This window comes from Pteropus medius, unplaced genomic scaffold (assembly GCF_902729225.1).
Source record: "Pteropus medius unplaced genomic scaffold, Ma_sr-lr_union100, whole genome shotgun sequence".
NCBI lineage: Eukaryota > Metazoa > Chordata > Mammalia > Chiroptera > Pteropodidae > Pteropus > Pteropus medius.
This window is the reverse complement of record NW_024356333.1, coordinates 3953534-3974978: the sequence shown is the minus strand read 5'-3', so window position 1 is coordinate 3974978 and position 21445 is coordinate 3953534. Positions and strand designations below refer to the sequence as shown.

The window sequence follows — 21445 nt, the reverse complement described above, 5'->3', positions numbered from 1 at the left end:
GGTCTTATTAATAACATTACAATATTTCGTGTGTGTGAGACGGAGACAGAGACAGACATAATTAGTTGTATTTTTTTTTCTGATTTTGCTAGGTGATCTTACAGATGGTGGTAATTTTTTTCTTTTTTTGACTTTAGATTGGTTTGATTTTTTGAGAACGTGGCAAAAATGGGAAATAACTACTTGCTAATCTTTTTGCCATGTTGGACAGTCCAATGCGAAAATGTTTTAAAAATATCAACCGAGCAAGGAAAAATTCCTCATCACTCTCATAAAGCAGCCTTTATTAACCACTTGCTCCCTAGAGGCTATCGTGGCAGACAGGTCGTTTGGAAAGGAGGACCTGTGCTGTGTTAATCCCGGATGATGTGTCTCGTGTGTCCCCATACTCTATCCTATTGGATGATCACAATAAGTCTTAAGAAATTTGGATAATTATGCCAATTTAGAGACGAGGAAACTAAGATTCGCGGTACGGCAGGCTTCTCATGCTGTAAACTGAACAGCAAGTGGCAGATTTGGGATTTTCTCTCTGTTGCTTGTTAAACACATACTGTTCCCTTCACTTTTCCTAGTGTGTCAGAGAGAGCGCTTATCCCTTTGAGAAGAGCAATCCCCAATACTTTACAGAGCATAGGCAATCCCACGAAGCTTACATCCTCTTAATAGTTATCATAGAATGTATATATAATTAAATAGATTTTAATCTTCACGAAAAAGATTTTCAAATTTAAGATGGTGTGTGTTTTGCCTTCACATCAGTTAGTGGCAAGGTCACTACAAGTAAAAAAAAAAAAAGCCAACCACAGCAGCCTTCAACAAGATAAAAATCTGCTGCTTTCTAACCGGTAAGAAGTTTGCAGATAATCATTGTGGGGTTGGCAGAGTGCTCCAATGAGTGTCCGCAAAACAGGCTCCTTCTCTCTCTTCCAGCAGGTTCTGTCATCTGGAAGGAGGGAAGTGCCTTGGGGGCAGAAGGGGGAATGGGCTCTGGCTGCCATCATGTTAAGTTCAATTGGAGAAGCCCTAGGTGGGTCTGGGAGTGTCACCAGTGGGCCATTGGCTAGTCGTTGAGATGATGGCTGTCATGGCAGGAGGAAGCCTGTTCTGGGAAGCTGACAGTGGCGAATGCGACAGGTCCTGGAGCAGGTTTAATTTCTGAGACAACCCGGAAAGCTGGAGGCATGATTCTTTTGGGAGAGCCAAGAGAGGTGCTTGACAGATGGGACTTTGCCTTGGGCCTCGGGGAATCCAAAAGCTCCGTCTCATTGTTTCACATCTGCTTTTGGCTCCCTACTATCAGTCTTCTGTGAATTCCCCTCACCTGGTGCCAAGTGCTTTCTCTAAGAAAACACTGCCTTTTTTCCAGCTTTTCAAGTCGACTTCACACCGTGACTTGAATTTAACACAATTTTATTGCAGATAAAACTCGAGAAGCTTCCAAAGTCCCTATCATGTATGCATTGCCAAAACAATGTGTTTTAATTTAGAATAACATTTTTCTTTAGAGAATGAGATTTACCACTCACCACATCCTCTTCGCTTAAATATCAAAACATATAAATCGTGATCTCATTGAGATAAGTCATTGATTCATGCCTCTTATATTAGAAGGTAACGAAAGCTTATTATGATAGACTATATTATATATTCTGAGTTGTTTCAATGCCAAAAAAAATTGATACTTAATTTCATTAGAAATGGTATACTACTTACTGCCCAGTTTATTCTGATAGGCATGCCTGGATTTATTAATAACTAAAGAGGAACATTTAAAAGATTCCTCAAAGTATTTAATAAATGAAAATATTTCCTAATAAATGAAATAATTACAAATATATGTCTTCTTATAAATAAACTCATGTTAAAATGGAGGAGTACAGTGACCTTCTAAACTAGTGATGGCTGTCTCTTACTAGAGTGATTTACACCTTAATACTAATACCTTTAATTTCTTTAACAGATAGGTAAGATGAGTTACATTTGAGAAAGGAATGTGAAGAGAGGAGGCGTGACTTGGTGATAATTTTCCCAGCAGCAAACTGAGGCAAGAAAACCAGACGGTTGACATTGGGACTTTTCTAGATAATTCAGAATACTTGGTCTCTATAAAGTCTGGGCACTGTCTGGGGGAGGAGCGGGGGAGGTGGGGAGAGCAAGGCGCTAGGCTTAGGCAATGAACTGAAATAGAGACCACATTCTCAAGCAGGAAATGAATGAATAGTGTGTGGTGAGTAGTCACTTGGTGAAGCAGAAATAAGGGATAGTATTTAAGGGGCCCAAGGTAACCACCAAATTCACAGTCTTTCCTAAAGCTGGCCCTGCTCTTAAGGAAAGGATGGAGTGGTGTTGGGGGCGGGAGAGACACAAGGCAGAGACTCAAACACATATGAAGCGACATTAAAGAATCGAAGAACCACAAAGTTCATGTTCAGAGATTCTTCAACGAGTTCGAGAAGTGTTAAAAGACCAAGGACCTAAAAACCAAACATCATCATTTCTCCGAATCTCTCCCATCATCCGGATGGCGTTTTATCTTTCAGATTTCTTAACTCGATTTCTTTAGCTTTGAGAATTTGGAGCACACTTCAATCTCTTCCCCTCAAGGTGTCTTTCATCGTCTAGTCAGGCTCAGAGCGGTCCTTTCTCCCTGCCACATTTTTTCCCACACGTGAATTTTCATTGTCACGACACCGGCAGGAGTTTACAGTAAAACGCTCTCCTTCCTCTCTCCTTCATTTTCTTCTTTATTCTTTTTCTGTCTTCCTCTCCCTTTTCCTCTTCCTCGCCCCCTCCGTTTCTTCTCCTTTCCTCCCTCCCTTCCTCCCTTTCTTCCTTCCACTTAAATGCACGTATTTATCATTGAAAAGTTATTTAAAAATCATGGCATCAGATTTATTTAGCACGGGCATAAGTTACCTTTGAAAAGAGTAAAATTCCATTACGTCAGGATGCTCACTGCTGGGATGTCTGGGACGTACAGTAAAACCAAACCTTCTCTTATGTCGAGACTACACGACCATGAAAACTTCCCACCTGGTCCTCCTACCTTCATTTTTCTTTAATCAAACCACGTACACTGCTCCCTAATGAACACTCCCTAAAACAGCAGGCTTTCCCTTAGCATGTTTTAGTAACAGAAACGTTTCCACTGGCGAGCTCTTACTGGGGACAAAGAAACAGTGATATAACTTTGAGCAGCCGTGGACCACACAGGGGAGGGGACGAAGCTACACCTATATGAATATTTTTAACTTCCAATCCATCTCTCAGTAGTTTTGGGGCCATGTCCCCAGATCTGCATTTTAACTACTTCTGCCAAACACTAAAGGTCATCACTTCAGTAATTTTTAGCTCAAAACCCTTCGGCATCTCACCATTGCTTTTAGGGTCTTTCTTTGATAATATTAAAGCATTGTGTTGGAAAGAAGTAGATGCTTAGAGTAGAAAGATACACAAGGCCTTAAAAAAGGGAAAGAATTCTGTTTTTCACTTGGTCTAAAAAGAACTGAACTTTTTTCCTATTGGTCTTACAGTTGTAATCCTACTGTGTACAGTCAGTGTTAAACAATGTAGAATAAAAATTTTTCTACTTCTTTCTCACGTCGGAACTCTGCAACCTTACAGGTTTCAATAATCATTTTTTTTTTTCATTCAACTAATATTTATCGAACATCTCCTGTATGCCAGGCATTGTCTTAAGCTTTAGGAAAAATATACAGCAATGCATAAAACAAGCTTTTCTGTCCTCATGAAACTTATACTTTAAAGAGGGAAAGAGGCAATGAGCAAGATAAATAAGAAAAATATGTAGTGTGATATAGGTGGTGGTAAGTGCTAAAGTGGAAAGAATTCACAGACAATAGATACAAATACTAAGGGTTAGAGTTTAGATAGAGTGGCCAGGGTAAATCTTACTGGGGCAGGGACTTCTGAGTAAAGACCAATAAGTATTTGTGGAATGAAGTAGGTATAAAAAGAAAACAATAAAGCATTTAAGTGCAGAATTCAATTTAAAATTATGGCACCGCTACTATCTGTAAGATGCTCTATCAGCCAGTAGAAAAATTCTAAGATGAAAGACCACTTGTACTTGGAATATCATATAAATACTTTTAATAAAGAATGGATCACTTTAGGTAAGTATAGTTTTGTGCCTTTGGAATTCTCTGTAAATTGCCAAATTCACTCTGTAATTTTACTGGATCTCTGAATTCGCTTTATCTATCTATCTATCTATCTATCTATCTATCTATCTATCTATCTATCTATCATCTATCTATCATCTATCTATTTATCTATCTATTTATTTAGGCAACCCTTGGTTGACTTCACAGATCGCAAGGACCTTGCAATTCCTTATTTTTTTAATTTTTATGCTTACAACACCTGGTCTTCCTAGATGGTCTCCCATCTAAGTACTAACCAGGCCCGACCCTGCTTAACTTCCGAGATCAGCCAGGATAGGGCTTTTTCAGGGTGTCATAGCCATAGATTGAATTTACTTTAAGCTAAGGTGTTTCAACTAAGGCGGTTAAGATTTTATATCTGTCTCGGGGATGCAGTACCCACCAGTGGTGAAGAAGAGAAATTTTTCCCATTCTGCAGTGGTAGCTTGTCTATCTAAAATCTAAGCCAACTAAATAATTTTCCCAGTGGAAAAATACGGCATGTTCATTTGTAGACATTTATGTACAAATGTACTTTTTATTTCTCTCAGTCTTATTTAAAATTTTATTATGTCTAGAGTACATATGAATACAAGCATGTGGATTTCTGCAAAGAAGGAAAAATACAAATAGGGGAAATTATGAAAACTTTATATAAAAATATATTCTTAATGTACAACTACAATGATTATATATACAAGAAGGCTTATGAGTGGCATTCTACTGATAAGAGTACATGGAATTTCATCAAAGAATGGAATCATGTGATAGTTCCTTTTAACCCACACTTATGTGAGCTTCAGAGGGTTGGGTTCTGCTAATTTCTCTTACATAATGACATAATGATTCTCATGGGAAGTGTATCTTTTTTTTTTTTCAACAACAAAAAAATTATCTCAAAGTAAGAAGAAATCCAAAAGTGAGCTTCTTTTCTTTGAATATATTTCATTTTTCCTCCAGGGAGCTTTTTCAGCTCAGATTAGCATATTTTAAAATTCATATCTGAGCTGCAGTGCTAACAGATTAACACCCAGAGGGATAAGTAGTAGTGACTAGGACGAGGGTTGTGCGTGAAAGACTCCTTCCCGTCAGGAATTTGAAGGGGGCTGCGGGAGGGGAGGCCAGGCGCCCATCAGAGCATCTCTGTCTCTCAGGCTTCGCTCCTACGTGGAAACTCGAAGTTGCCAAGTGCATCTTCTGTGGATGCAGAAACCGAAATGGAAGTAATGATCCTTACCTGTGGGTTCAAAGGAAATAAAGACAATATCAGCCTTTGTACTGTGAATTATTAGAAATCGTGCAGTCAGATTCAGCCTACTTCCTGAAACAAAATTTCTCACAATTTTCAGAGAAAAATGGCTGTCTTCTTTTATTATGTGTCTGCTACTGGAATATTTTATATAGGTGTGCACCAAATGATACTGCACCAAAACTCTGAATCCGTAATCTAAGGATGGGAGGATGCAAAATTGGCAGTGACTGTTGGAAAAGTAGGGAAAAAAGCATATCGTCTTTTCTTTCTTGACTCCGAGACGGATCTCTGAAAACTGCTCTGGTTTTCTGTACCTAAGAGACATGCTGTCCTAGAAGCGTGGTGACTGGTATGTGAGTAACCAGTATCAAAACAAAGAAGAAAAATGCATCTTGCTAAGTTTTCATTTTTGTACAACTCAGTGGCCCACTGTCAATTGGAAATGTTTACTAAGACAAATACACATAGAAAAGAGAGGGAGAGAGAGGGAGAGAGAGAATGAACAAGTAATCTCTGTGACATCCACCATGTAAAAACAGAATTTCTTGACCAACCAACTTTCCCTTGGCAAATGCCGCGCTCATCTTCCATGTGTCTTGCTCATAAGAATGTCTTTGGCAAACTTTTATTTATGTTAGACGTCGAGAATGATTGCACCCTTTTTAAAGAGCATCGGAAGTTTGATGACAGTTCTTTGCTTTTCCCTTTGAGTTGTTTATTTTAAACATCAACGTGTAAATCGGTTCACATCCTCCTTAAACAGGAATCTACCTTCTTTGGTAGAATTCTTTGCAAGAGACTCTGAAGCAGGTAAGCACATGCAAGATCCATGGCTTCGTCTGTCTTCACATAGGTGTATATGAACTAGTTATATCTCCATGTGCCTTCAGAGAGAAAGAACTTTTACTAAAAACTAAACACTTACTGTTCGTGGTTGTGAAGGCTCGTGTTTGCCTCATCTTGTAGAGGCTTGATTTGCAGTGGTTAGTCTGCTAATATTTACTAGGCCGTTATTACTACTGAGTAAATAAAACAAAACAAAATGAGATTTGTGATATAATGAATACTCGAGTAATCTAAGCACTTTTTACAAAATTTTAATGAGTCTATAACCTAGGCAGATAAAGTCAAATAATAACCCTATTAAATGAAGGAGTAAAAGAAAGCACACATTTTCTAACTTATTTTTTTCTGTGAAGAACCCTGTTTGAGATCAGTTTGAATATCATACATCTCATTTTTATCTTTATTCTTCTGTTTATACACATGTATCAAGTCAAAATTGATTTCAGCAATAGCAACTAAAGCTATATGGGTTTTGTTTAATGATGTCAAACCTATTTCTGACAGATGGCCCATTTTCACTCTCCTTGGCTAGTATCGTTTCAAAAATTCTAGAAAAGGAAATATTCTGTAGAGCAGAAGCTCCATCGTGGTGAGTCTCTGAAATGAATACATTGTTTTGTAGTCATATTTGTATCCTGTCTTAAATCACTTTAAGTATTTTGAACATACAATTTGATAGGTTTTGAAAAATGTTGTGTTCGTATTCCTGTCCTTGTTTAGGCAGTGTTGTCTAGAATGACCTAGAAAGAACCTGAGAAGAGACGAAATAATTAAGGAACAGAATTAGGGAACAGTAATTAGGGAACAGAAAACAATGTGTTGGGGTTTCTGGCAGAGTTAAGGAAATAAAGAAGCCCAAGTCCAAAAAATCTATATTGAGCAGGAGTTATACAAGGTAGTTGAGAAAGCCTCAGGAGATTTCTCGTATCTGCCCATCTACCAGCCCAAGCCATCCATCATCTCTAGGTGAATTCTTGCTAAAAATAAACAAACCAAACAAACAAACAAACACTGATGAGGTCATTATTAGAGAAAGAGAGAGAATAAGATGGAAATATATAGCCTTTGGAAAAATCTGAACAACTAAATTCACCATGCAGTTCAATATAGAATGGACAATATTAAATTAGGTAGTATTAGCCGAAAAATGCTTTGTGTGCAGTAAAATACTAAAAGATATGAAAATGTTAAGTAATAACTATTTTTAAGAAATAATGAAATAGTTTTCCCAAAAGCATAAAGAATATGATCTTCCAAAATCTGTTACAGAGTACTTTGTTGTAAATAAATTATTGTTTTAATGAAATGAAGTAGCGTTGATAACCTGTGAAGCAAATAGAATGAGACTTGAATATAAAATGCAAATAACCAATAAAAAATGGTCAGAGGTATGTAGTATTTTGTGATGACTCTTTATGACCACTATATTTCTGTTTATGCTGACCAAAATATATGTCACTTAGTCAGAAGGGATTTCAAAGAATTTGTGTTTTATAATTATACTGCAATACATTTATTTCACTTTATCCTGAAGCATATACCTTTTAAAAGATATAATGCTTTTAAATATATTTAATGAATTGGCTATTTGATTAATTTTTAAATTGTCCACTCAGAAACAAAGCTATTTTGTGAAGGCAATTTAACCACATATTTAGGAATACGTTCAAGATCAAGTGTGTGTTTCTGCGTGCATTGACCAACTCCACACAATGCTCATAGCAAAAGCTAAACAAGATGAGTGTTCCCCAACTACCGGAAGATAAAATGAATTTATCATCCATTCTAACAGAAGCCATGGAATTTCATAAGTGATTAAATTGAAGGAAATGCTCCAGGCAACACAGAAATAGAACATCTCTTGATAAAATTATGAATGAGGTCGTCAACTCTGCAGTGAGCCTGTGATGCAGTTAGACGGGGTCGACCCCTCTGGGACCCTAGTTACAGTGACATTTTCTCATGTTTGACATGTCGCCGGATCCAAGGGAGGGAACAGCTTTCTTAATAAAATCTCTTATTGCTTCCCCATTTCCACATTGAATAAGTAAGGAGTACACTACATATTGTGTGTTTCTTTCAAGTAAGGTCCGTTCCAGCTGATCACAGATTAGAGACGATAAAAATTTATGAGAGCAGTTCGGAAGCAGAATAAGATTAATTCAGGGGAACCGCTGTGCCCTCACATTGCCTCTGATACTTAGCTACCTCATGGCCGTAGGTGAATCTCTTTGACCTGCTTGTTCTCACATTCCGCATTGCAAAATGGCGAAGACGCACTGAGCCGTTCTGAAGAGCCCTGCCACCTCTAACGTGCCATTCCTTTTTGCTTCAGTGAGTGATTTAACTGTCAGCCTGAAGTTTACTTTTGTATCGTATTTCCAAGGGTGAGAATGGCAGAGAGAGAAGAATATATTAGAGATTATTTGAGATCGAATAGTGACTTAAAATGGTTTGTTATTTCCATTTGCGTTCCAAGAATAGGTACTATGTGTACAGAAGTACAGCAGGGTGAAAAAATTAGGAAGTAGAAGGATGAAGGCAAAGGAAACTAAGCGAGATACACTTACGGGTGTAAATTATAGGACTGAATCAACTTTTTAAAAAGTAGGTCCAAAATATACCTTGCCAGAATTTCGAAAGGTCAGAAAGTAGGCAGCGAAGATCTTAGTGAAGCTGTGAGGGCGAGTTTAGATGGGAGTGTCAAATGATGACTCCCCTCTCGGGGCACAGATAATGATTTCCTCCCAAGTTTGCCAGCTGTAAACAGCAGCCAGGTGTGCCCTGACCAAGGATGTCAAGGAGAGTGTGTTCTATGGAATGGGACCTTGCCATAGCTCTTTGCTGCCCCAATGTCGCCAAGATTGTTTGTTGCCCATTATCAGGCACTTAAAACAAAACAAAACAAACAAAAAACAAAAAACAAAAAAAAACAAACCTTTCCAGGTGATAGTTGAGTCTCTAAGCCTAAGTGGTCTCCATCTGTGGCTCTCAGTTTTGACTTCCTTGAAAGCCCACAGTGGGCGTGCACCCAGGTACGTGTATATATATGCACAAGCATACGGAAGAGTAGAAAAGTTTGACAAAGTGAGAAGCCTTTCATTTACTTGGTCAATTTCATGAGTCCTGAAAGCTTACTTTTTATGAGACAGTCATCAGTTTACCACATGATGGTAAAAACATTGAAACCGATCTTGCCTGGCTTATAGCTCTTTAAAAAAAGAGAGAGAAGAAGAAGAAGAAAAGAGACTCCATTTCTGTTTTATGATTAGGGAAGATTCTAAGGGAGAACAATAGAAAGAAAACAAAAATGAATAAAAAGTACAGTCGACTAGGGAGAAAAGAACACAAATTAATTCTGCAAAGCTAGAAATTCAATGTCATAAAGATATCCCATTAGATTTTTCTAGAAGTGTTCTGTCCTCCAAGGATCTGACAGGCTGACTGGAGCCTCTCACCATCCTGATTTCCATTTTCTTCATCCTCCAAAGACTCTTTTTTCCCATGTCAAGATCAAAGACTAAGCCTCTGACCGGCAGACACCTCACAGGTGGTAACATGAAATCCAGGAGACTGAATGTCTGTTAGAAGGTGGTACTTGAGAAGAACAGCCTAATGAGAATATTAGCCATTCAGATATAACAGATAGAAATGATATTCTTTTAATTTTGTCATGCCCTAGATAGTTATATCATCAAATTAATACCTGTTCATACATCTTCAATACTTTAGTTAAGAGTTAACCTAATGCCACTTGCTTTTGTAAGGGAGAAATTCAGAAACTGCCATTTGAGTTACAGAGGACATTATCTTTTAGTGAGTACCTGCTGTATATCAGGTGCATGTCCTCGCCTCTTCTCAGTGATTCTGTGAAGCAGGTTTTATTTTATTTTGTTCATTTTACAGTTTAGCAAAGCAAGGCTCAGAGTAAGTGATGTCTTAGTCTCAGCTCTTTCTCTTCTGTCAACGGCCACGTCTGTAATCCGGTTTCAGAATTTAGACTTTTGTCTCTTCTCGAATTCTGATTAAAGTTATGTCTCCTGATGAAAAATAATGAATATTGGGGAAAAAAAAGTCTTAATTTAAATAAAGCCCCAATGTCTTAAAGAATTTTACTGCTTTTCTGATTAAAACATTGTGTATCCTTATCCATCATTTGTATAAAACTTTTTATCAAGGGATCAATATAATGTATGCTCCAATTTGAATTATAGTTTTCCATATACTATTTATTAATAAATAATGCCTTAGTATTCTTATTCCTTCCAATAAACAACACTTTTCTTTCTTGAGAGAATCCAACGATTCCCTTCAGTCTTCCTAGTGCCTCAAGCCAGTATTCCACCCAAACGTGCCCTCCAAATAAATGCCCCATAATCCATATTCATTCTACACTTCCTGCCCTGCATCAAAATTCTCACCTTTCCAAAGTTCATCTCTTCCTCAGAATGAAAACAATATGTCTTGTTAATTCAGATTGAAAACTCCGTACTTGTAATTTCTCAGCTTCTCATTTCTGAGTCATATTTCTTTTTTTTTTTTAAGTTATCAAAAGAATAAATGTATATTTACTTCACTACTCACTAAAGGCCGGGTACTGCACTACCATTGGAATGAAGAAGCAGAAATAAAAGGAATTCACAAGTTAGAGCAGTTAGAGGCAGAAAGTAATAAATGCACACAGTCAATGTAGGTAAAGAATTGAGTAAATATAAACAGAAATGACTAGTATCTGGAGAAGGCTCTGGAGAACCTTACAGGGCCGCTGGTATTGGAGTTTTTTTTTTTTTTTCGAAGATAAAAACTGAAAGGTGGGGAAGAATATTCGAGAACGAAGTACGGCGTGAGTCTGCCTAGACCACTTCCGCGTTTACCTACTCAGTGGGATGTTAGGGGCCGTGATGGAGAATTTGGAAGCCTTGCTGGCATGCTTCCAATCACTCCATAGAAGAAAACATTCACATTTCCTTCACAAGAAACTGCTCTCCTTTACATCGTTGTTCTTGACATTCCTTCATTTTAGCTGAAATAGCCAGAGATTACTGGAAACCATGCTTTGAAACTAGATTTGCTGAATCTTCTGGAAAATATTTATTGTAAGATAAACCAGTTTAACTCACATCACTTAAAATTCTATATACTTTTTTCCCTGAAGTCAGGGACTTGGATCAACTAGGATTCTAGCGGCAGATATTTTTATTTCCAGTTATATTTACTTCCAGTAATGAAATTAATCATTTTCATATTTTTTCTTTCATCTATTAATATACACTGTGAACAAAAAAGTAATAAAATAAAGATGTATAGGAAGAATGCTGCCAAAAATACCCTGTCAGTTCAGAGTTCATTTAGATAGGAGCCTTCTGAATCATAGTGTGTGCTTTCTGGAGAGCGAAAACTGATTTTATGCCAGTGGATGGTTCATATATCAATTTAGTGAGGGGAAATAGCACAGAAACACATTTCCCAAAGTGTGGCTGCTGGAAAGTCTTAGAACATTAATTTTCTGTCATGCGTACTGATGTGCTAATCCAGCCAAACACCATCTCCTGAAGTATAGGCTCAGGAAATATGATGTGTGACGTCACATTTTTTTTAAAAGTCCACCCTGCCTTCAAAAGAAATTTTATTTATCTCAAGTCCACTGCATTCATCTCTCCACACAGATCTTTGTTGTCTATGCCTTCACCATACTCTATCTTAAATAAATTATCTGTACTTTATCAATTTTATCGACCTGTCTACTGACATGAATTATAATGCCATTCTGATATATATATCTAATTTGCTTCAAACTGGGACCTCTTTAATCTAGTACCTTGCCACAACAATGTATATATAGGAGTTCTATACTTGCTGAAACCATATATCTAAAAAAGCAACAGACTTTTTTTGTGCTGTCATTTTAAATAATCACTGATCAATTATATTCACATTAATGACATATAGCACATGTATATATATATAGATATAGATATATATCTATATCTATATATATATATCTATATATATATAGATATAGATATATATATATATAGTCTTTCTCTAAAAATTCTTTTGGAAGAGAATTCTATTGCCAAGGGGGGAAAAAAACCCCACAAGACTAGAATTTAAGAGACAGTTTGTTGTTGTTTGTTTGATTAAATGAAATCTTTATTGAGATATAAGTCACATGCTATACATTTACCATTTTTAATTTTATATATATGTATAGTTTAAGATATTTTAGTATATTTGCAGAGTTGTATAACCATTGTCATTATCTAGTTTTAGAACATCTTTATCACGTTCCATAAAACCCCATACCCATTAGCAATCCTTGCTCATTCTCTTGTCCATCCCAGCCCTTGTGACCATTAATCTACTTTCCGTGTCTGTGGTTTTGATTATTTAGGGCTTCACATAAATAGAATCATATAATACGTAGTCTTTTGTGACTGGCTTCTTCCATATACCGTAATGTTTTCAAGATCCATCGATGTTGTAATTGTAACAATAATTCTCATTTTTTGCATTATATGAGTATACCACATTTTGTTTATCTGTTGACCAGTTGAAAGACTTTTGGGTAGTTTCCACTCTTTGACTTTATTGAGTGGTGCTGTTGCGAAGGCCCATTACACGTGTTTTTATGCACATGTGATTTCAGTTCCCTTAGGTATATACCACGGAGTGTCATTGTTGGGTCACATGGTGACTCTATGTTTAATGTTTTTAGGAAATGACCAACTAATTTTTTTATATTCCCAACATCAATGCATGAATATTATAGTTTTTTACATCCTCTCAAATACGTATTCCTCTTTTTAATTATAGCAATCGTAGTGTGTATAAAGTGGTATCACACTGTGGTTTTGATTTGCATATTCCTGAAGACTAATAAAATGAAGATTTTTTTTTTTTTGGCCTATTTGTGTATCTTCTTTGGAGAAAAGCCTATTCAAATTTTTTACTTACTTTTTAATTGGGTTACTTATCTTTGAATTGTTGAATTGTGTTACATATACATATATATTCTGGATACAAATCCCTTTTATTTCAGCATCAAAGACTCTCTTTTGTATTTCTTGTAGGGAAGGTCTTCTGGCAATGATAGTTTTGATTGATATAAAATTCTTGGTTAATAGTCTTTTTTCTGCATCGCGTTGAAGATAGCATCCCACAGCTCATTGGTCTCCATGGTTTCTAGATGAGAAGTTGGCTGTTAGTCTTCTGAAGCTCATTTTTATAGGAGCTGTCACTCCTCTCCTGCTGTTTTCAAGAGCCTCATTTTGTTTCTGTTTTTAGATAGTTTGACTATGATGTCTAGATGTGGATCTCTTCGAGACCCCATTGCTTCTATTTGGAATTTCTTTAGCTTTTTTTGAGGTCCAGGTTAATATCTGTCATCAAGTTTGGAAGATGTTCAAGCATTATTTCTTCAAATATTCTTCTTTCTTTTCCTGTCTCTACTTCTGAAACTCCGGTTATGCATATTTTGTTATGCTTGATGGCGTCATACAGATTTCTACCTGTGTTCCTTTTTCTTCATTTTTTTCTCTGCTGTTCCTCAGACTTAAAATCTCAGTTGATTGATGTTAAATTTCATGGATTTTTTTCTCCGCCATTTAAAATATTCTGTCATACCTCCCTAGAGAATTTTTCATTTCAATTGGACTTTTCTACACTGTAGCTGCTATTTGGTCTTTTTTAAAATTTCTATGTCTTTATCAATAATTTTTTTTTTGGATGTTACAAAATTCTCATTTTCTTTAAAAATAATATATAGTATATATATGAATAATATGCATGTGTGTATGTGTATGTATATACCCTGACTTTTAATATATGTAATATTCCATTAAGAGCAGCAGCAACTACTCAAAAAATTGCCAGCTCGGATATGAGTGATACTTTTGTTCTAGAGGACATCAGATCCGACATACATAATTTTATTAAATTTCTTCAGTATTCAGTGTGGATATCAATTTCAGAACCCTTTATATTAATGGTTAAATTTGCAGCCTGCAGCCTTTATATTATATTTTCAAGGCTCTAGAGAAACACAGTATTTTAAAAAGTGGGAGATATTTTTGCCTTTATGTATCAGTTCAGCAGTTAAACAATTCAGAGCAGAGGAAAGACTCAGGGGCAGACTTTAATTTTTAGGGACAAATGCAACTCTGCTATTCTGTAGCTCTCTTCTACTTGGTCTAATCGTTGAGGCATGTAAACAAACAATTGCATTCTAGTACTGAATCAGGGTTAAGCTGTACTATATTGTTTTGGGAAAGTACTAAAATTACATTTTATTTCAGTATTAGATTAATTATATACAGGGCCTTGTATTTATTTAGAAAGAGAGTAATAAAGCAGTTATTTATTAAATGATTAGCGATCTTTACCCCCAAATTGTCAAAATACAAAATGTATGCATATTTACCTGCAACCGAGATTTTAGTCTGAAGTACAACGTTCACTACCCGCGTACTTGAAACCTGCTTACAGATACTCTTTTATAGAAGTGAAGTCAGCAAGCACTTTTTGATCATCAACCATGTGCCAAACACTTGATTCAGCACTGAGGATATAAAGCGAAGTGAAGTGTGGTCCTTTCCCTCAATAAACTTTTAGTCTAGCAAGAAAGAAAGGCATAGATGTCAATTTTCTGTTTCTATAGGCACGTGAACAGTGAGGTCAGGCGTCAAAGCTGGGGCCATATATTCCTGGAATGGTCTTTGCAAGATTTGCTGTAACAAAAACTGAATTTGTTTGAATATCTATTTTCTGAATCTCTTGTTTATCTTATGGTGTTTATAGATGCTAAAAATGTGTTTCGTGTTGAGTTATGACAAAACAATGTATTCTGTAGCATCTCAGCACTAATTAAGCCATAATGCGGATATGGCAAAGAACAAAGCTAAATATTGTCTATGTAACTAAATAAGAGATAAGTGAAATCTTTGCAGAATAGGAAATGATGTCAGATCCTACTCTGCTAAATCAGGTGGAAATTCAAGTTGATTAGTCTTGTTCTAGAACAGCCCAAATTATCTCATTATCGCACATTACAGGAAAATAAGGTAGCACCACACATTCTCAACCCATTCCTCGTTATATTTTTTAGGGCCGAAACCACTGCAGTTTAATATGCTAGGTTGTTTGTACACCACCTCTGTAGCTTTCAAGGACTGATGATCAATATCAGGTTTCTCTATTTTTTCCCTCCTCCCCACACTGGGCAGCCCAGCCTATGTGAATTGTCCTCCTCCTAGCTGTTCGCAAAAGAGAAAGAAGGGATCGCCTAAATGGGAAGTATGGATTTAGAGCATTATAGGAACCTTCTTCAAATAAACTATTACTTGGACTAATTAATGGTAACGTATGGAAAGATTTAGCATGACTAAATCTGAAATTATTTTCTGCTTGAGAACTGTTCCAAAGACCATTATTAATATTTAGGGAAATAGAGATGATAAGAAATAGGCAAAGACAGAAAAGGCTGGCTGTGCTGGGGAGGGAAAAATGTAATCATTTTTTTAAATTACTATTTTACTATATTTTAGGAAAAATAGCTATGTTTTTCTTTTAATTTCATAGCACGGGAAATTTTCATATGTTGGAAAATACCGGAAACTCAATACCTAAGCAACTTTTTAAAAGTATACAGTTAGTCATGTGCCATAGATCATCTAATTGTAACTAATTGATAGATCGTGTCATGCAGCAAACTTGGGACAAATACTGTGACATCACACAGCATGAATTGAGGAATAGATTCTTGGGAGAATACACAGGGCAAAGGTCAGCAGGAGCAGGCACCGGGTCCCTGAGCATCCCGACTTTCCACAGGAAGGCAGACGGGGAGAAGAGGCCCTGCCCCTTTTGTTGCTGTCCCTGTTTATAAAGGAAACTTGAAGAGCAGCCTAGAATATGGACAAAGACATTCTTGATCCTAGACACCTTGGGTTTTTCAGATACCTAATATCTACGGACTCTGGGCCCTAGGGAGGTTTGTAGCCCCTTACCAGAGCAGGGAAAGCACTGGTCCTGTGGGGAACTGAGTGTGGCCTTGGTCCCTCCCAAGGGTGGGGCATGAGGTGAGGGTGGTCCTAGCGGACTCATTGTCCAGGCAACACTCAGTGAGTTCCCTTAGGGTAGGTTAGGTTAACGGGGCTGGAAAAGGCTGTGAGATTTACTCATCTCGCCTCTTTTGCCCACAGTCCCCTTCCCTCAACATTCTTCTTTGCTTTTCTGACAGTCTTCGTCAGCTGTAAATAAAGAGCAAACAATACTTAGAGAAATTCCTCTTCAAAATCCCACTGTGTGAAGAAAACCACTGTAGACACGATGTTATTTCTCCTTTACAGAGAGGCGTGCATGTTATTATATTGTGATAATGTGTGGTAGAGACTTGAAGAAGAGGGATGACATGAGATTTAATAGTCAGGAGGCACCACTGAAGAGGACTATTTTAGCCGGAGCTTAAGTAACACTCAGCTAGGCACCGATTTCGGAGAAGAGTCATCTAGGAAAATGAAACACAAAGTAGGAAGGTGGAAATAAGTTGAGTGTCAGAAAAAAAAGTCTAATGTGGTTCAGATGCAGGGTGTTCAGGGATCAGGAGGTAAGCGTGGCAAAGATCTTGAAGAGACTCGGGCACAGATTTAGATGTAATTCTAAAAGGAATTGGAAGCCACTGGAGAGAGAGAAGCGTTTGAGGGGTATAAGTTGATTTGTTTTAAAAGTTCGCTTTGGCAGCTTCGTAGAGAAAGAACTAGTTGACAGGTGAGAACGGAAGCAGAGAAACAACTCCTGGGGCCACGGAGATCCTTCGTGAAGAGCATCCGTCGGAGGGGCGGGGCAGTAGTGGAGATGCGGGGCGCTGGCCTGGTTTAGGATGTCGTGGAGGACGGCCAACACGACTTGGGTACCGTTTAGCAGCTGCATCGCAGCCCATCGAATGGGTGTTCCCTGATGTATTTGAACATCGGATTTTATAACGTAAAACCCAAATCATCAGTGTGCATTCTGAGATCTACCTTTAAGCTCCTGATCTCCGAATTGCCTTCTTTTACAGCATTTATATCCCGTGAATATGCATTAAAGAGGAATAAGGTAGAACCCTCACTGTACTGGCGAATGACATTTTAGCCATCCTAACTTTTTAAACCATTACATTATAACACTACAATTTTAAATTTTAAAATAAGATCACTATAACATATGAAGAGCATTCTGTGTATCATTCAAATACGTATTAATGTTCCCATAGAACTTAGTGTTATAATTCTGTAGATTTTCATTTTAGATTTGGGTAGGATAGACTTGAAGAAATGTGGGAATACCTACAAGAATCAGAGGTTCTCAGATAGTTACAACACTCTGTGGCTTTAATTAAAAATTAAAGTCATGAGAATGCAAATAACTTAAATAAGCCAATAAAAACTTTGGCTATGAAATCCAGAACTCAAAATGTATCCAGTAAAGTTTTCAACAGGAAGTTCATTTTTATGCTTATTATTAACATCCATTATATCATTTAAATGTTAAACTTTATCCTGAATCACCCGAATCACCTAAATCTTCCATGAGCTGCATGTGGAAAATAACTTGGCAGATGCTTAATTTGAGAGAAATTGCTTACTTTTGCATAAAACCATTTTTTGTAAGAGAGAAGTAGGTAGTAGAAAAAATTATTTATGTGCCTACAATTTAAACATTTTGGTCATGAATAGAGACCAAAGGAGAATGCATCCCATATAGTTGGAAGAACAGCTTCCATGCATGGCACTCAAAAGGAATGAATAATAGCACCTTGTTTGCTGGTCAGGATTTAATCAATTCTCAGTTATACATTGACTTAGAGGACAAGAGAATGAGGGCGGGATACTTTTCCAAAACACATCATGTGCAGTCCTTGTTCACAATATATTTATAATCTAGTTGGGGATACAAAAACCACCCGATGTTTTCGTGACTTGGTGCAAGCTATTTCTTTTGTGTGAAATACCTTGCTTACCCTTCTTGACCAAACAATTATGAATTAATTTTCAATTTACCAGCGTCACATCTGTGAAGCTTTTCTTTCTCAGTCAAAGAGAATCGATTACGATCCTTGCTATTTATACTCATTGGGATGCACATATCTGTATCTCTATGAGACCATGATGTTCTTCAGGGAAATGACTGTGTCCCAAGTGCCTAGTATCGTGTCTGAAACACCACTGGGCATAATCAATATGGATTATTGATAACCGACTAACGATAATGCAGGGCAGCTTATGATGCATTCTAAATCTCTGGTGCTAGCAAGAAGCGCTTTGGGAATTTGCAGTTCTAAAGAAGAAGAGATCACGAGAGTCTCTAGTCCCAGTAGTAGAAATGCAATCTTATGGGCAAATCATTAACCATCTGCGGCTTCACTCCACTCAATAGTAAATCAGGTTGGGGAGAGCAGGTAGGTTGGGGAGAGAGGATGGACTGGGGGGTCTTCAAGAGATTCTTAGCTCTACCGATCTCTGTTTCTACATTTCAAAGTATGAATTTTAAAATAGGTCTCTTACGTTTAGCACCACTACTTGAATTAATTGTAAAACAGTAAAGTCTGCTTAACATAATAGAATATACTGGGCTGCGATTTTTTTCATATCCAGTCAACTCTTCACAGCATGTTACAGGGATCTGTTTGCTTTTTGAAAATCCACTTGAGTACACTGTTGCAGAACTTTTGATGTTGACTTTAAGAAGTGAAATGAACAGAAATACAGTAGAGCCAGGGGTTCAAAACCAAGCAGCAAATACATACACAGGGGAGGATATTTATTGAAAAATTTCATTGAGGATACTTGAAAATCTTAAGCTAGCCTTTGAATAGTGCATTTGTAATCAGTTCTTCGGTTCATAGATTCGGTAATCATGAAACCCCATGAATTAAGTATCAACCTAACAGAATATATCTCCATTAATATTTTGCATTGTTACCTTTGCAGCTTATCTGAGGAATTGAAGGAATTTCATTGGGGAAAAATTCTTACAACTTGAAGCTACTCAAATTTATATAAAAATTGTACAGAATTAGTGAGTAAAAGTATATTTAATACACTCTTTTTTTTCCTCAGAGGCTCTCAACATATCAAATGAGTATTCATCCATCCAGCCAGTAATTAGCTGTAGAAACACAAAAACAAAATATTACACAGTATTTCATCTTTCCAATTTCTACAATAGCTTGAAATTTCCAAAGAGGAAAAAGGCATAAGCTAACTAATCAAATAATTAAGTTGGCAGTAATATTATTGACTTAGGCAAACATCTGTTGATTTTCATCTTTTATACTTACATAACAGTATTTGAATGTCGTTTATCTATACAACTATATCTTAAGAAAATTGAATGCCACTTTTAAAATTAAGACACGTACCTCTGAGATAAAAATGGCATCCGTCACCATGGAGAAAGATAACATTAATAGATATTGAGCAAAGTTGTGTGCTGAATTAAACCGAATGAACATAGCCTCCTCTACATGGATGATGAGACTGACAACATGTTTTGTGCTGGTCTCAGCCTATGGAAAACCAGGGTTCTGCTGGGGCCAGCCCTTGTGGTTCTCATTATGATTGCAAAATGCCAGTCAGCAATAACCATCAGGAAACTTTGAACAAATAAAGGTTTATTACTTGGAGGACCTGGAAATTATAAAGCACACCTGAGGCCTCACCTTGAGGTCACAGGTAGAGAGAGCATGCAAAGGCCTGGGGTTAGGTTTTTATTGGGGTCAAGGGTGGGGGCCTATGGTTTTGTAGGCTGACTATTGGTGAATTTAAGATATAAGAGCAGGGAATTTAAAAGGCAGGAAGGGGCAAAACGAGTGGCCCAAATGGTCAGCTATTGTAATCAATCATGATCTCTAAAACAGAGGAGCCTCACCATGGGGAGGTGGCCTGCCTCTCTCTAGGCTTGTAGCTGGCAATGTGTTTATTCCAGATAGCACCTTAGAAGTGGATGCATCTTTGAGGGGGATGCCTTGGCAATCAAAACTTAAGTCGGGCACTTGCATTACAAAGAAAGAGAAAACACAACTATCAGCGCTTATATTCCATACAGACTCTAAGCAAGGAAGCTGCGCAAAGTAAAAGTTGTGTGAGGAAAATCAGGCAGTCTAATGAATAAGGTACAGTATCTTCCATAAGCTAGGTTCTCAGTTGATGTGCAAAGACTCATTTAGTTTCGTAGTGCAATTGCTTCTTTCTTCTTGCTTCTATGCAGTTTAGGAACCCATCTTTTAACCCCAGAGTCAGTTCTGGCACTTACGATCATATTGGTTCCTCTCACAATTAAGGGGAAGGATACAGTATATTACAAAATGAATAACTTGATCATCTGACTCTGTTAACTGTCGGCTCTTAGTAGAATTTGGAAAAGGCTTCAATTAAAAAAAAAAAAAAAGATTTATTCTGTTTTGGATGTCTCCAAGAAGGGATCGTATTACTGTAGTTCCTTACTCAATTATTTCAAAAAGTGGACGCTGCTGGCCTCTGCGGTTGGAGAATGCTAGGCTGTACTCATGGCGGTATCTTACCTCTGTGTTTATTTTACGAAGCTTGTCTTTCAACGTGGGTTAAATTAGTAGATGGCTACTAATGATCCCTTCTGGTCACATAGCCACGCATCTGCTTATAGAATAACTACTTATTGGGGTCGTCTTCCTGTACTAGGATGCGAAGTTACAACAGTAAGTAAAGTTTAGTCATTGGCACCAGAGTCCTTTAGATTTGCCCGTCACCTCATGCCAGGACTGTTCTCATAGCTTTATTATGACTATTATTTTTAAACTATTTACTTCATTTTTTTTTTTTTGCCTCTACTCAGTGTAATCCAATTCTTCTTCGATCTCCGTAATGCCAGCTGAAAACCTTCTGTGGCTCCTAAATGCTTATAGATGAAAAACCCGCACTTACACTCAAGTTTCTTTATAGTATAACTTTTCATTAATTTTCAAATTTTAAAAACCATAGTTGTTCTAATCGAACCATCTGTACCCACTATTTGGTTTATTTTCATTTTCTGCAATACCTTCCACCTCCTCGGCTTGGCTCACGCCATGCCCCACCTGGAAAACTGTCTGCCGTCTTCACTTAAGGCTCAGCCCTCGTCCTGTCTTCTCTGTCAAGGCTGCAGTGATGTCTCAGCCGTG

The 21445-nt window shown here is 37.2% G+C and overlaps 1 protein-coding gene and 1 pseudogene across 1 annotated transcript in view; one reads left to right on the top strand and one right to left on the bottom strand.

Moving 5' to 3' along the window:
* CNTNAP2 (contactin associated protein 2) overlaps window positions 1-21445 on the top strand; it is a 1613390-nt gene that overhangs the window by 286771 nt on the left and 1305174 nt on the right. The gene's annotated exons all lie outside the window — the stretch shown is intronic.
* On the bottom strand, window positions 4378-4496 carry LOC120601546 (uncharacterized; annotated as a pseudogene).